Source organism: Periplaneta americana, chromosome 9 (assembly GCF_040183065.1).
Source record: "Periplaneta americana isolate PAMFEO1 chromosome 9, P.americana_PAMFEO1_priV1, whole genome shotgun sequence".
In the NCBI taxonomy this organism is placed as follows: Eukaryota; Metazoa; Arthropoda; class Insecta; order Blattodea; family Blattidae; genus Periplaneta; species Periplaneta americana.
This window is the reverse complement of record NC_091125.1, coordinates 93442218-93455885: the sequence shown is the minus strand read 5'-3', so window position 1 is coordinate 93455885 and position 13668 is coordinate 93442218. Positions and strand designations below refer to the sequence as shown.

At 33.8% G+C, this 13668-nt stretch overlaps 1 long non-coding RNA gene across 1 annotated transcript; it reads right to left on the bottom strand.

The window, feature by feature from the left end:
* Window positions 1-671: 671 nt before the first annotated feature.
* Window positions 672-13179, bottom strand: LOC138706254 (uncharacterized). Its single transcript, XR_011333933.1, has 4 exons — window positions 13015-13179; window positions 10170-10273; window positions 5686-5821; window positions 672-2925 (listed from the first exon to the last, which is right to left on the bottom strand). It is a non-coding gene; the product is annotated as an uncharacterized lncRNA (long non-coding RNA).
* Between the last annotated feature and the right edge of the window lie 489 nt (window positions 13180-13668).

The window sequence follows — 13668 nt, the reverse complement described above, 5'->3', positions numbered from 1 at the left end:
ACGCAGAACTACAAGCATTGTATTCTTCACCTGACATAATTAGAAACATTAAATCCAGACGTTTGAGATGGGCAGGATATGTAGCACGTACGGGCGAATCCAGAAATGCATATAGAGTGTTAGTTGGGAGACCGGAGGGAAAAAGACCTTTGGGGAGGCCGAGACGTAGATGGGAGGATAATATTAAAATGGATTTGAGGAAGGTGGGATATGATGATAGAGACTGGATTAATGTTGCACAGGATAGGGACCGATGGCGGGCTTATGTGATGGCGGCAATGAACCTTAGGGTTCCTTAAAAGCCAGTAAGTAAGTATTATTATTATTATTATTATTATTATTATTATTATTATTATTATTATTATTATTTCCATTCAACCTTATCTTGTAGTCTTTTTTAATGTCTTTCTAGTCGTCATCTTCATCGTGGTTTGTAATTCAAAATTAATTTTGAGATTCTGTTGTCACTCTTTTTTTAAACATATTGCAGCCCATTGTTTTTATGTATTTGTATTTTTGTTTCTCCTGCTCCAACTTCTAATTCTTCTAGTAATTTTTCATTCCTCAAATATATCCTGTTGCTTTTCAGAAAAATGTATTTTGATTGTATTCTATTTTTGTGTCTTTATCTAAGTTTTCGAATTTCACTTACATGTAGGAGACAAGGAAGGGCCAATAATAATAACACTTTATTGTCAGAACAAAGATACATATTGATTTTTTTATATAAGAACTCTCTGGCACCCCCGGAAAGAATAAGTTACATACTCGTGCTCAGGGGGCATTCCACATAAGTTAATGTTAAGACATTTTATTGAATAACAGAGTAAAAAGTAATAAAATAAAAAAGAAGAAAAAACACATATCACAGTAATTGAACTTTAAATTTTCTCTGTTAACAGCAATTTTTAATATATTTTTTTTTAAATAAGGAGCATTAGCAAATTGTATGTTTGGGAATTTATCTATTGTCATGTTATAAAGCCTTGGACCGAAGTTGTTACTGTGGTTGTATGCTACAGTTGTAGTACATTTAGTAACTGTCAAGCATATGTTGTCTGATCTTTTGGTTTTATATTCACGTGAATATAAATTAAATATGTTTCGGTTTTCATGTACGAAATTCAGTAATACATTGTTATAAATTTGATGGAAGTCAAATACTTCACATTCTGAATACAGCAGTCCTGAAGGAAAATCAAGAGGTTTATTAAGGCATATTTTTATTATTCTTTTCTGTAGCAGAGGTATTGGCATGAGGGAGGTGCTATAAGCACTACCCCATCCTATAATGCCGTATTGTAATACAGCTTGTACTAATGCGAGGTAAATCAGTCGTAAAGTATGGACAGTCAAGTAATTTCGTAGGGTGACAAAATAGTGAATATTTTTTCTTAATCTATTGCACAGAAAAAGAACATATTTATCCTAACGTAAGTGTTGGTCGATTATTATTCCGAGATATTTAACTTGAGAAGATTCATTTAGAATGAGACAGTTACAACTATTAGAAGAACAATTGCATGTATGAATTTTTAAACAAAAGAGCAAATCAGGAGATTTCATACCAACAGATGTTAACGAAAATGATACAAGCGTAGTTTTAGAATGATTTAAGACAAGTGTGTTGGAATGAAACCAATTTTTAATCTATGTGATGCTATTGTTCGGATTAATGTAAGTATCATCCCAAGTTTTACCTGCAAAAATAACAACCGTGTCATCCGCATACGAAAATATCTCAACATTGAATTTCTTTAAATTAATTGCCAATAAATCATTAGTATATGCGTTGTAGATTATGATTCTAGAGAAGATTTGTACCAAGTTAAGTGCTAAAGTCTTTTAATTGGTTTATTTTACGACGTTTTATCAACTACTATGGTTATCTAGCGTCTAATGAGATGAAGGTGATAACGTTAGTGAAATGCGTCCAGGGTCCTGCGCTGAAAATTACCCAGCATTTGCTCTTAATGGGCTGAGGGGAAAACCTCAACCAGGTAATTTGTTCCAACTAGGATTTAAACCAGGACCCGCTAACCGTTACTGTACTGCTGTGTACAAAGTGCTGTTTGATATCCCTTTTAAGAATTTTTTAAATCTTGTATGGACATTCTTTCTTCGTCTTCATAAGATAGACTGTACCACACTTAAATATTTGAAAGTGTTTGCTTTTTTCCGCAACTTATTATCAAATAAATTTTATTTAAAATATTTTTAATGGGAGTGCGAAAACAAAACGTGGGGTATTCAAATTAAATGGAACATTCTCTGTAATAGTCAATAAGATTGTGAAATCCTCTGATTGAGGTTCTGTCTGATACGTACTACATCTATTATCAGGCAGTACATCTTACTTGACGATATGTGTCAGAGGAAAAACAATTATTATTTGTATATATCTGAAGTCTGATTAATGTAATATGTAGCTAGTCAGCGATGTATGCAATGGGGGGGAAAGAAACTAGCTACCTTACCCCATTATCTCCTGGCTTAGTTGCCTAATGAATGGTGCATTCTTGGTATCACTTTTGAGGTACAGACCTGACTTCGGACAATTGAATAAACAACAAGGTAATGAAACGATAGCTAGACTAGATTTAAAAACACTCAAAAACCACATCATAACTAAACTAAACAATATATTTGATGTAAGGTTTATATTGTGCGTTACATGTAACGTAATTTATATGTTATTACAAACATAGTTGCGACGTCTTTATGTAGAGATATTAATGTCATACAAAAAGTGTCTTTAATATTGGATGAAATTTAAGTCGTTAAGCGATGAATCTAAGCTATGAATAGTATATCCCATCACATTAAGTACATGCAATGCTAGGACAACATCCGGGGTAAGGCTGGGTTAAATCCTCCGTCATCATTGAGCAAAAGCTGTCGTGATGTATCTGGACAGAACCGCATCTGGAAATAAATAAATAAATAAATAAATAAATACTATTAAAATTATTGTAAATTGTAGCATGACTCACTTTGTCGCTTCCCTACTATAATAATAATAATAATAATAATAATAATAATAATAATAATAATAATAATAATAATAATAATAATAATAATAATTAATAATAATAATAGTAACATTATTATTATTATTATTATTATTATTATTATTATTATTATTATTATTACTTTTTTAAATATTTCAAAAAGGCATGTGACTCGGTTAAGAGAGAAGTTCTATATGATATTCTTATTGAATTTGGCATTCCCAAGAAACTAATTCCATTAATTAAACTGGATCTCAGTGAAACATACAGCAGAGTTCGTATAGGCGTTTCTGTCTGACGCTTTTCCAATTCACTGTGGGCTAAAGCAGAGAGATACTCTATTACCATTACTTTTTAACTTTGCTCTAGAATATACCATTAGGAAAGTCCATGATAACAGAGAGGGTTTGGAATTGAACGAGTTATATCAGCTGCTTGTTTATGCGGATGGTGTGAACAAGTGAGGAGTAAGTTCTCAAGCTATTAAGAAAAACACGGGAATTTTACTTCAAGCAATTAATGAGATAGGTTTGGAAGTAAATCCTGAAAAAGCACATGATTGTGTCTCGTGACGAGAACATAGTCTTCTTCTTCCTGCCACGTATTAGGCCTGGTGATCTGTTACGGTGTCATTCCAACGTTTCAGCAGACGACCCGAAGATATTTTTGCAAATGGACTGTAGTATATAATCTGGCGAGGTATTCTTGAAACATGCATTCTTAGAACATGGGATTTACACTTTCAATTTTTTCTAAAATACTACTATCAGTTTTTAATAGCTCTGAAATATCAATATTTTTCTTCTTGTCTAATTTTGAGTAACCTACAGTTATTAAAAATTTAATTTCATTGGCAGGGATTCGTTTTGCATATTTAGATATGGTCCGAGCTTCGCTACCATATATGATAATGATCTCGCCAATGTTTTGTAACCTTCAGTTCTTGTACATTTTTGGACAAGTGATGATTTAAAAATGTTATTGTTATTAATATTATATTCATTGCATAATGAAAATAATGTAATTTTTCTGAGATAATCTTTTCACATTCATAACTCAAATGATAAAAGACATTCAGATATATGGATCATATGAGGAGACGAAGAGGAAAGAAGAAAATAGGAAAGACTGGAGAATGTTGGGTTTGCGATTAAAGACCTGCCCTTGAGCAGAACATTATGAATGAATGAACGAACTCAAGTGGTAGTACAATACTTGTTCTACAGATTTGTTACAAAGACATATTTTTCTACGAGAATGATTATTCCCATTGAAACCCATTACTTTAGTCATATCGTCTGAAATCTCCATCCTGTATTCATCAGAAGTCATTTGCATTTGAAAAACTGAGCGTTGGAGTTCATCTTGAGAGTCTGCTAGTAATACTACATCATCTGTGATCAATAATGTACCTAACTTCAGATTTCTATTTATTCTCAAATAACCATGTTCTGATTGTTTCCATTTTCTAATCATATAATCTATTCGGAAAACATAATATATTATGTGTCTTTCACGTGTTAACAAGGTAATATAAAATTTAACATGTGAAAGACACATAATACGTTTTCCGAAGTGATATAGTGTTAAAAGTTGTGTAATCAAGATGTATATAATCTGTATATATAGCAAATAGTAATAGGGATGAACTGCAACCTTGGCGAACACCTTGACTTGTTCATTTCTATTCTGATCGACTGTTTCTTAAACGTGTGTCAATATAATTTTCACAGACAAATTGTAAATTGCATTTATTAATTGGCGTGAAACTTGGTCTTCTTTTATAATTTCAAATTTTTTCTACTAACTTTATCAAAGGCTTTTTTTAAAATCGACGAAAGCCATTTACCATTCAGCGACAAGAAAGTAACCGTTTGTCACATCCCTAGCTACAAGTAGCACAGGATAAAATTTATTATATTTAAAACAAAATACTTATTTGTGCAAATCATTAAGAAGAATTGAAACTTGGTTGCATTGTAGTGCTCCAAAATATTATAAATATCTGGAATTAATAGAAAAGATAACGGTTAATATAATACGAGCATCTATTTGTGCGCGGTAAAATGAACATACTAAGTCATAAATAAGTGGTTTTGAGTTATGACCTCTATGTGAATACAAAAAATATACTTCTTCAGATAGTATAAAAATCATTATGTCTATCTAATTTCATAATTATGTAGAGCTTTAGATCCCAGCTCATCATAATGATTTTGGACCTCATTTCAAAGTTTGCTTTTGTTCTACTCAAAACTTTCAATTTATGACATGCCATTTTTTGCAGCTGCATAGATACAGAGTTATTCAAAAGTCGGGAAAGATTTATTTCACTTTCACAGAAACTTCAGTTTTAACTGTTTCACTAATGTTGCTATAGCAATTTAAATAACTCAAGCTATCCGTCAGTTAGTGTGTGTTTTTTTTAATTGATATCAGCAAATAATGGGTTTGCTTCTGTAAATGAGAATCGGCCTTATTTGATGTTGCTATGAATATAATAGAGATTGTACCAGCGCACTCAGATTTATAATAATAATAATAATAATAATAATAATAATAATAATAATAATAATAATAATAATAATAATATACAATAATAATATAAAATAATATAATAATAAATCTTTTTCAACAGTAGTTCAAACAAGAGGACATATTGTTATGTTCTTACGTCTTGAAGGAGATGGCGACCAAATCCTTGCTGTGTTTCTCACAAGTGAATTGGATGCACTGCCCTGGCTTGTCCCAGGACTCGCCCACTGCGTAATGTCTGTTTGTTTCTTTGTCGTAACACCTTGTCGGATCGGCTGAAAGTTTAATAGTAAATAATAAGAATAAAATTAAATAACAAAGGTTACATATAATAGTAAAAAACATTGATAGAGGTAATAATAATCATAATAATAGCATCGTGAGGTAATTTAAATGTGTGTTCCGTTATTATACAGGTGGAGACGTAATCGTGTACGATAAAGTATTCTAGAGTTTATATTCCAATATAAACAGATTTTGTCATATAAACATATAGCCGTGATGTCTTTGTTATCGAGATATGGCATCACTGTGGGACACGCGAGTTGGCGTTACGTCGAAGCTATTTATGCGTCAATCGCTCAGCCGACACTCTAAAGTGCACAGTAAGCACAATTATTGTTATTGAAGAAAGAGAAACGCCACAATCAGTCAACAGATACCATAGATACACTTGATTGTACTTGTCACTATCTCTGTCTCTAGACAGTTCATGAAATTTATATTTTCCCCGCCATTCATAAAATATTTTGATGTGATACAAAAGGGGAGATCTATAACTTAAACTTGATTAATATATTTCAGTATTATTTTTATTTATCCTGGGAATAATGAATAGTTTGACTCGTAGACATTTTGTTTTTCAGCATTAACTCCCCATGATTGTATGAAAAGATTCGAAGAGAACGTCAGGATGTAGACCTTCGGCTCCCCCCTTCTACCAATAATGCATAACACAATGTCAATACGGCGGTTGCTGTCGTCTGCGATACAACGAACTTTTTTGTTGATTTTCGAGTTCGTTATTTTTTTCTCGTTATTATATGCTTATTTAAGTTGTATTAACTCTCGCATAATGGTTTTATATTTTATTTTATCAGTCTTAGTGTTTATTTTATTATTGTTAATATTTTGTTTTATTATAATTATTATTAATTAATTAATTAATTTGTATTACTATGTTTGTATTATCTCCGTCACGATTATTATTATTATTATTATTATTATTATTATTATTATTATTGTTACTATTATTTCTATCATTAACATTATTATTGATATCTGTAAAATTTATGTACAGTAGACTCTACTGGACTGTACCCCAGCACGAGCATATGCTCATTTCGGGTGTCTATTCATATGTACCATTTCAATTGAAAATTGTGAATAAATTTGAATTTGAATTTGAAAAATAGGTGCTGCGTATTTGCGCTTTCTGCAGACTGAACTACCACAATAAACGGTACCACTATCAACACGATTTAACACTTAGCTACTTCAAGATGAAGCATCTGCGCATTACCGTCGTGCAGTGAAACGTAATTTGAATGAACGGTATTCAGGCAGATGAGTGGACGCAACGGATCTGTTGCATGGCCGAAGCGATCGCCTAAACTCAGTCCCTGTGACTTCTGGTTGTGGGGTCACAAGAAGGGACTAGTTACTCTCAACGACACGCCACGAGAGAGCATCTGTTGAATGCAAATGTGGCTGCAGGAAATACAAATCGGGGCATTGTTCAAAGAGTAAGATATTCATGGCGGAGGAGGGCGGAAATTGTGTTGTGAAGTGAATGGTGGACGTGTAGAGCATCTTCTGTGAACTTGCAATGGAAATAACCACGTCATTAAAAACACTCTCAAAAAAGCAGTTGCTGTCTTTTCTAACGGTTCCAATCATTATCTCCATAATGAAGCGGGCACGACCATAAGTTTATATCAAAAAGTTATGTTTCATTTTAGTACAGAATACTCTGCACTACTACTACTACTACTGCTACTGCTACTGCTACTGCTACTACTACTACTACTACTACTGCTACTGCTACTGCTACTGCTACTGCTGCTGCTGCTGCTGCTGCTGCTGCTACTACTACTACTACTACTACTGCTACTGCTACTGCTACTGCTACTGCTACTGCTGCTGCTGCTGCTGCTGCTCCTACTACTACTACTACTACTACTACTACTACTACTACTGCCACTGCCACCGCCACCGCCACCGCCACCGCCACCGCCACCACCACCACCACCACCACCACCACCACCACCACCACTACCACTACCACTACCACTACCACTACCACTACCACTACCACTACCACTACCACTACTTCAAAGTAAAAGGTGGCATGTGAGTTTTTGGCGAAAATGAGATTTTGCGATATGTTATGCATCCTGATGGTATCTTTATTGTGACCAAAGATTACATGTGTATCTCTCTTATTTTTTCCTCTAACCCGTTGTTATGAAACATGAATATTATGATTGTATACGGCCGTTCAAACTTTTAAGTGCTTGTTTCTGAAAAATTGTAAGAAATGACATAGGCCTAGCACATTTTACATTGGAGCTGCAGTATTGGTAACGAGAATTAATCGATAAATGCTTTCTTAAGTCATTCTTAAATGCGTTTGATGTATGACAGTCTCTGACATTACTCGGTAGCAAATTGCAAAGTGGAGGAACAGTTACAGTGAAACAAGAAGAGTGCTGCATCGTGGGTCTATATTATGGTGGGTGGATAAATTTTGAAAACGGGACGCGAGGTAGACAGGACTCGAAAAATACAGTATATAGGCCTATGAAAGAGGAGGAAAAGACGGTGGATTTTTCCACAGTCTTCTAGAACGGTGGTCGTCAGCACTCGCCGAAATGGGTATCGGATAAGGAGTGTATCGGAATATGCACCGTGGTGCAGAAGAGAGAGGGGGAAAGCAGCCGTAGCTGTATCAGGTGTAGCGATCAGTAGTTATAGACGAGAACGCTATTTGCCGCACCGTTAAACATTATCATGACGTAGCTCCTATGATAGTCAATCAATCGCGCTGTAAGTTTTAGGATTCATAGAATCAAAATCTTTTTTGGAAGTCAGAAATAAAATACCAACTTCGAAGTGACCTGTTCAAAAGTTGGTAAGCGGCAAACTTTTTTATTTTTCACTTCAGATGGGGGTCAAAGCGAAAGAAATACTTAGAAAGAATGATTTTTTTTTCGTTGTTGGTAACCGGAAGCCTAGCCCGGGAATCGAACCCGGAACCTTCGGATCTGCAAGCCAGCATGCTGACCAACAGACCACGGAGGTAGTCAAAGAATGAAAATTAGTTTTAAAAGTAGTTGCTATTCAAAATGTTATGACGAGTTTAACAAAGGAGTGTTATTTCGCCTGGCAGACTTCCGTATGCAGAGTGACTAAACTTTTGTCTCTTAGAACTGCGGATTCGTATAAAAATCATCAGGGTGATTTCAAATTTATTTTCGAAATGTTTTCATTGCTTAAAGTTTTAGAGTTAATTGTGAGTTTTGAAATTTTGTAAAAATAGTCCTATTACATAAATAACATTTATGTTGACATACTTTGAAATTCAGAAAAGCGAAAAGGATATCATAGTAGTTTATTATTATTATTATTATTATTATTATTATTATTATTATTATTATTATTATTATTATTATTATTATTATTATTATTATTTAGACTGAAGCTGTCTTGTTTCGTTTACCTGCCCTAGCACAAAAGCCATTTCACTTCAAACCTATCAAGATTTCATATTGCTATCTCAAATTTCCTTTTAATTTTTCGGGTACTTTTAACTCTAAAATAAATTTGATCCGTGTACATTTTTTCTAGAAATCTAATTTCAGCAAATATTAAATTACTAAATTTTCGAAAAACCATTTGTACCAATTCCTCGAATCTCTTTCCGCTTCTAATCATTCATATTATTTAGTCCTGGACTCAGATGAAAGGTAAAAATCCCAGTGAAATTGACATTATAAACGAGCATGCTGAGTATTTATTAATTATATAAAATAAGCTTATTTTAATGCATATGTGAACTTTGTGTGCTTCATTAAACTATTATTGCTGACATAATTTCTGACATGAACGAAACCCCACCACTGGAATACTGCATACCCTCCAGCAGTCACGGATGCACGCTGTGCATCTCTTACCCGCGGAAAAAGACGCTAGCCCGAAGGTGCACTGTGCTGATGACCGCTGTAATCTAGACGGAGCCTGGAGAACGATTAGTCCGGCGAGTATTGGAGACAAAACGGATGCACATATTATGAACATTTGCACTCTCTGCACCAAAGTAACACTTAGATCGGTAAACAAAATATCACACTAGCATCACGAGTGTTTGCGTTAAAATATTGTTAAGGGAAAACGGTAGAAAATTCCTTACTCACTTAAATAAGTGTATTAATGACGACACTGTCTTGAAAGTTTCTGCAACTTGAATGTTCCAATTTAAACTATTATCCATATTTACATCCAGAGTTTTAACTGATTCACTGAAAGGAATTAAAAAAAAGAAAAGTAATTATCAAAGTTAATAACTGATGAAAATGGTCGATTAACACAAGATGATTTGTTCAGGCATAGTACCTTGCTTACCTGGGAACTTTGTAATGGAGATAAATCCAGTAGCTGCCTCAACGTGGGTGTGAAGCACACAACAGCAGAGTAAGGCTATCCATGTCCAGAAGTGCATCGTATGTCTGCGAAGACAATAAGAAGTGCAGAGTGATTTAATACATTCACGGTTTTGAAATGCTGTATATTTCTTCATCGTATCCTATAATGTTTTTCACGCGACTTAGTTCTTCGTAGCTACAATATTTTATCTGTGCGAAGGTAATATTTAAATTACCACTACTAACAGCGACTATGATTCTTAACAAAACAACTAGGCAATGTTGATTAAGCGCGAATGGCTCGTGTTGTTTTGGACGGTTAAATGCCTCGACCTTCATGAAGTCACATGAAAAGGGGTATAGATACAGGTGCACAAGTTCGTAATTCTAGCACAGTGATGTCAAAGCAAGCGTATTTTTCTGACCTTGACGTCGAGGGCGGGCATCAAGCGCTAAGTATGGAAAGAGGAAGGGTTGTGTATATGAATAACCAGCCTGTTGGATTAAGAAAACAGTAGTGTACAAACTTTAAACGGAACGTGAAATTTTATGTCGTTATTTTATATGGCTTCTTTCTGTTAGATATTATCTATATTGTCTGTAAAACAAAAGTACTAACACCAATTTCTTAATATTGCAGTTGTTTTTTTAAATTTTAATAACATAATAAAGATTTAAGAAGGAATATTCACTTAAATTTCATAGTAGTACAACTATACTGTACTAAATGGATGAAACACATCATTCATAAAGAAAGTGATATCCCAAAGAAAGAGATTGAGTATGACATGATATGTTGGAATTGATCTTGATGGTATCTTTAGCCTTATAAAAATAATCAATAAACTAATGGAAACAATATTACAATACAAACCAAAGTTACCTAGGTGTTGTATATGTATTAAGTGCAACTAATATTCCATAACAAAACTCTTATCGCATTATGCTTTTAAAGTGATACTGGTGCACAACTTCCTATCATCAGAATATTAAATTATTTTCTCGAAATCTGCTCAAGCTATAGAGCTGTTATTTTTGCAACACATGAGCACATATCTTCTGTTTATGATGCAACAATAGTTGCTTTGTTAATTCATTTCCTTACAAACACTTTCCATGAGAATATTTTCGAAATTTTCAATACACTATCTTCAGTAATACGTATTTACAGTATATTAGATTTACGAAAACATTCTTTCAGTACCTGCAAGGCTACTAAATAAATAGGCCTATATCTGAAAATTTCACTTTTCTATAAAATAAAGTTGAGAAAATATTTCTTTTGAATAAAAAAAACAAACTTGTGAAAAATGATCATTAATATTAAAACTTACATTCTTATAATGCACTTATACTTGTCAGACAAATCTAAAAATTAACATGGATACAGTTTTAATAAGTACTCTTCCCTTCATCTATTGAATCAGTGCTGGCCATCCCCGTATGTACTGTAGCTCGATCAAGCGGCATATACTACCTCTTTCGTCTGTCTCTTTCCTTTCCTCTGTAAAGCGCTCAGGCTCTCCTGAGCTCTAAAGTGCGCTCTTGCTCCTATGGGCATCAATTGACATGACTGGTCTAGCACAATACGACTTTAATTCAGACTAACCTGCATACAGAATGATTCAGAAATAATAATAGGCCTAAATATTTTAGAGGATAGTAGTATGGGCTATTCTGAGCAAAAAAAGTTCATACAAACGTGTGTCCAATTTCCAATGGGTGTGGAGATACAGCTATTTGAATGTTACACAAAACAGATCTCACAATTGGTGTAAGGAACGACAAATTACTACGTACAAAGAAATAGTACATTTTATTCTTCTGAGATCGCCTGAGGGTAGCAATGTTCAAACAGCTGTTTTTGTAGTTCCCTTTGATACAAGAATGGGCACTGTTTATAGCATGACAGAACCCCTCTGCATTTAAGCCGTCATCTAAATCCCATATTTCCCGAACGATGGATCGGCCGCTGTGGTTACTGCACTGGCCACCAAGGTTCCCGGACCTTATTCCTGTTGATTTTTGTCTGTGGAAGTGGATGGAAGGCGAAGAGTATGGAAACAAAGTAAATACAAGGGAAGAATTGGTCACTCGCATTATGAATGGTACTGCCGTAATAAAAGAACCATCCACCACTATGGAGTAACTGTTAACATAACTGACAGTAAAACTAGCGGGCCCGGGTTCAAATCCTGATTGGGATAAGTTACATACATACATACATACATACATACATACATACATACATACATACATACATACATACATACATACATGTTTCCATCTTTATAGTTATTACGCTTATTATTCGTAACATTCAAGCAATTGTATCTTCACGCCCATTGAAAATTGGACACAAGTTTATATGAAATCTTTATTCAAAATATTTTATACTACTACCCTCTAAAATATTTACTATTCTTCCGGAATCGCTCTGTATATGACGAGAATCACTAGTACATAATTCTTTGGGAACGTAGTTTGGTGTGTAGGATTGTGATATTTGCTTGCAATATTATTCATTGTGTTTGTCTTTCATGGAAAGCAAAACTATGTTGTACTACAATTCAAACCACATCTTATCCTGTTTATAGAGCTCCTGTATGTGTGTATGCTTAAGCGCGTCTGCGTGAGTGTGAGGTGAGTGTAAGTCAATTGAGTTTCGAGTATCGAGTACCCTGCATACAAAATTTTGTATTTTCAGTCTATAATTGAATATCAAGTACAAGGCTTTCTATCTTGATAAAGGTTTCAAGGACTCAGTTACTTCTGATACGTATAAAATCTTGAGGTTAGTAATATTAACATAGATAAATACGTACCCACACAGTAATTTTTTCACTAAAATATATGATAATTGGTGATGTAAAAAATATAAGCCAACTTTGCTATTTTCCCATTAAAGGATTCACGACTGTACACAAACACATACAATCAATGTGTTCTTGTAGACTTTTCCACGGTAATGACAATGTATTAAAGGCATTGCGTTTCACTTGTTTTATACTAGCCATCCTTAAGTGATGCTGTGACGTTATTCACTTCAGAAGACAAAAGCGCAACGGTGATCACATAATCAAATATTGGATGAATGAGTTGGCAGAACATAAATATTTCTCGAGTGACTGTCTGTTGCTGTGACATTCGACATTATAAACTGTTGAAGCATGTCACGTTATTGTAGATTATCAGAAAAGGACGATGATTTTCCGTTCTTTAATAGAGTTCAAGTTCGTTCTTCTAAATTGTAATATTTATGTTTTATTTACAAACTGAAATTTTATTTGAAATATTGCTAAATCCAGTTCCTGTCTATACACAAAGTAAAGAATGCAGTCCATATCTCTCTTATGAATTTACATGTAAATGTAGGTGAAATAGAGAATTTAATATAGATACAAATTCAGCATTATTTCATTTTATGAAGAACATTTTTCGGAGTAAAGAATGCACAAAAATGTCAATTTTAGGATGGT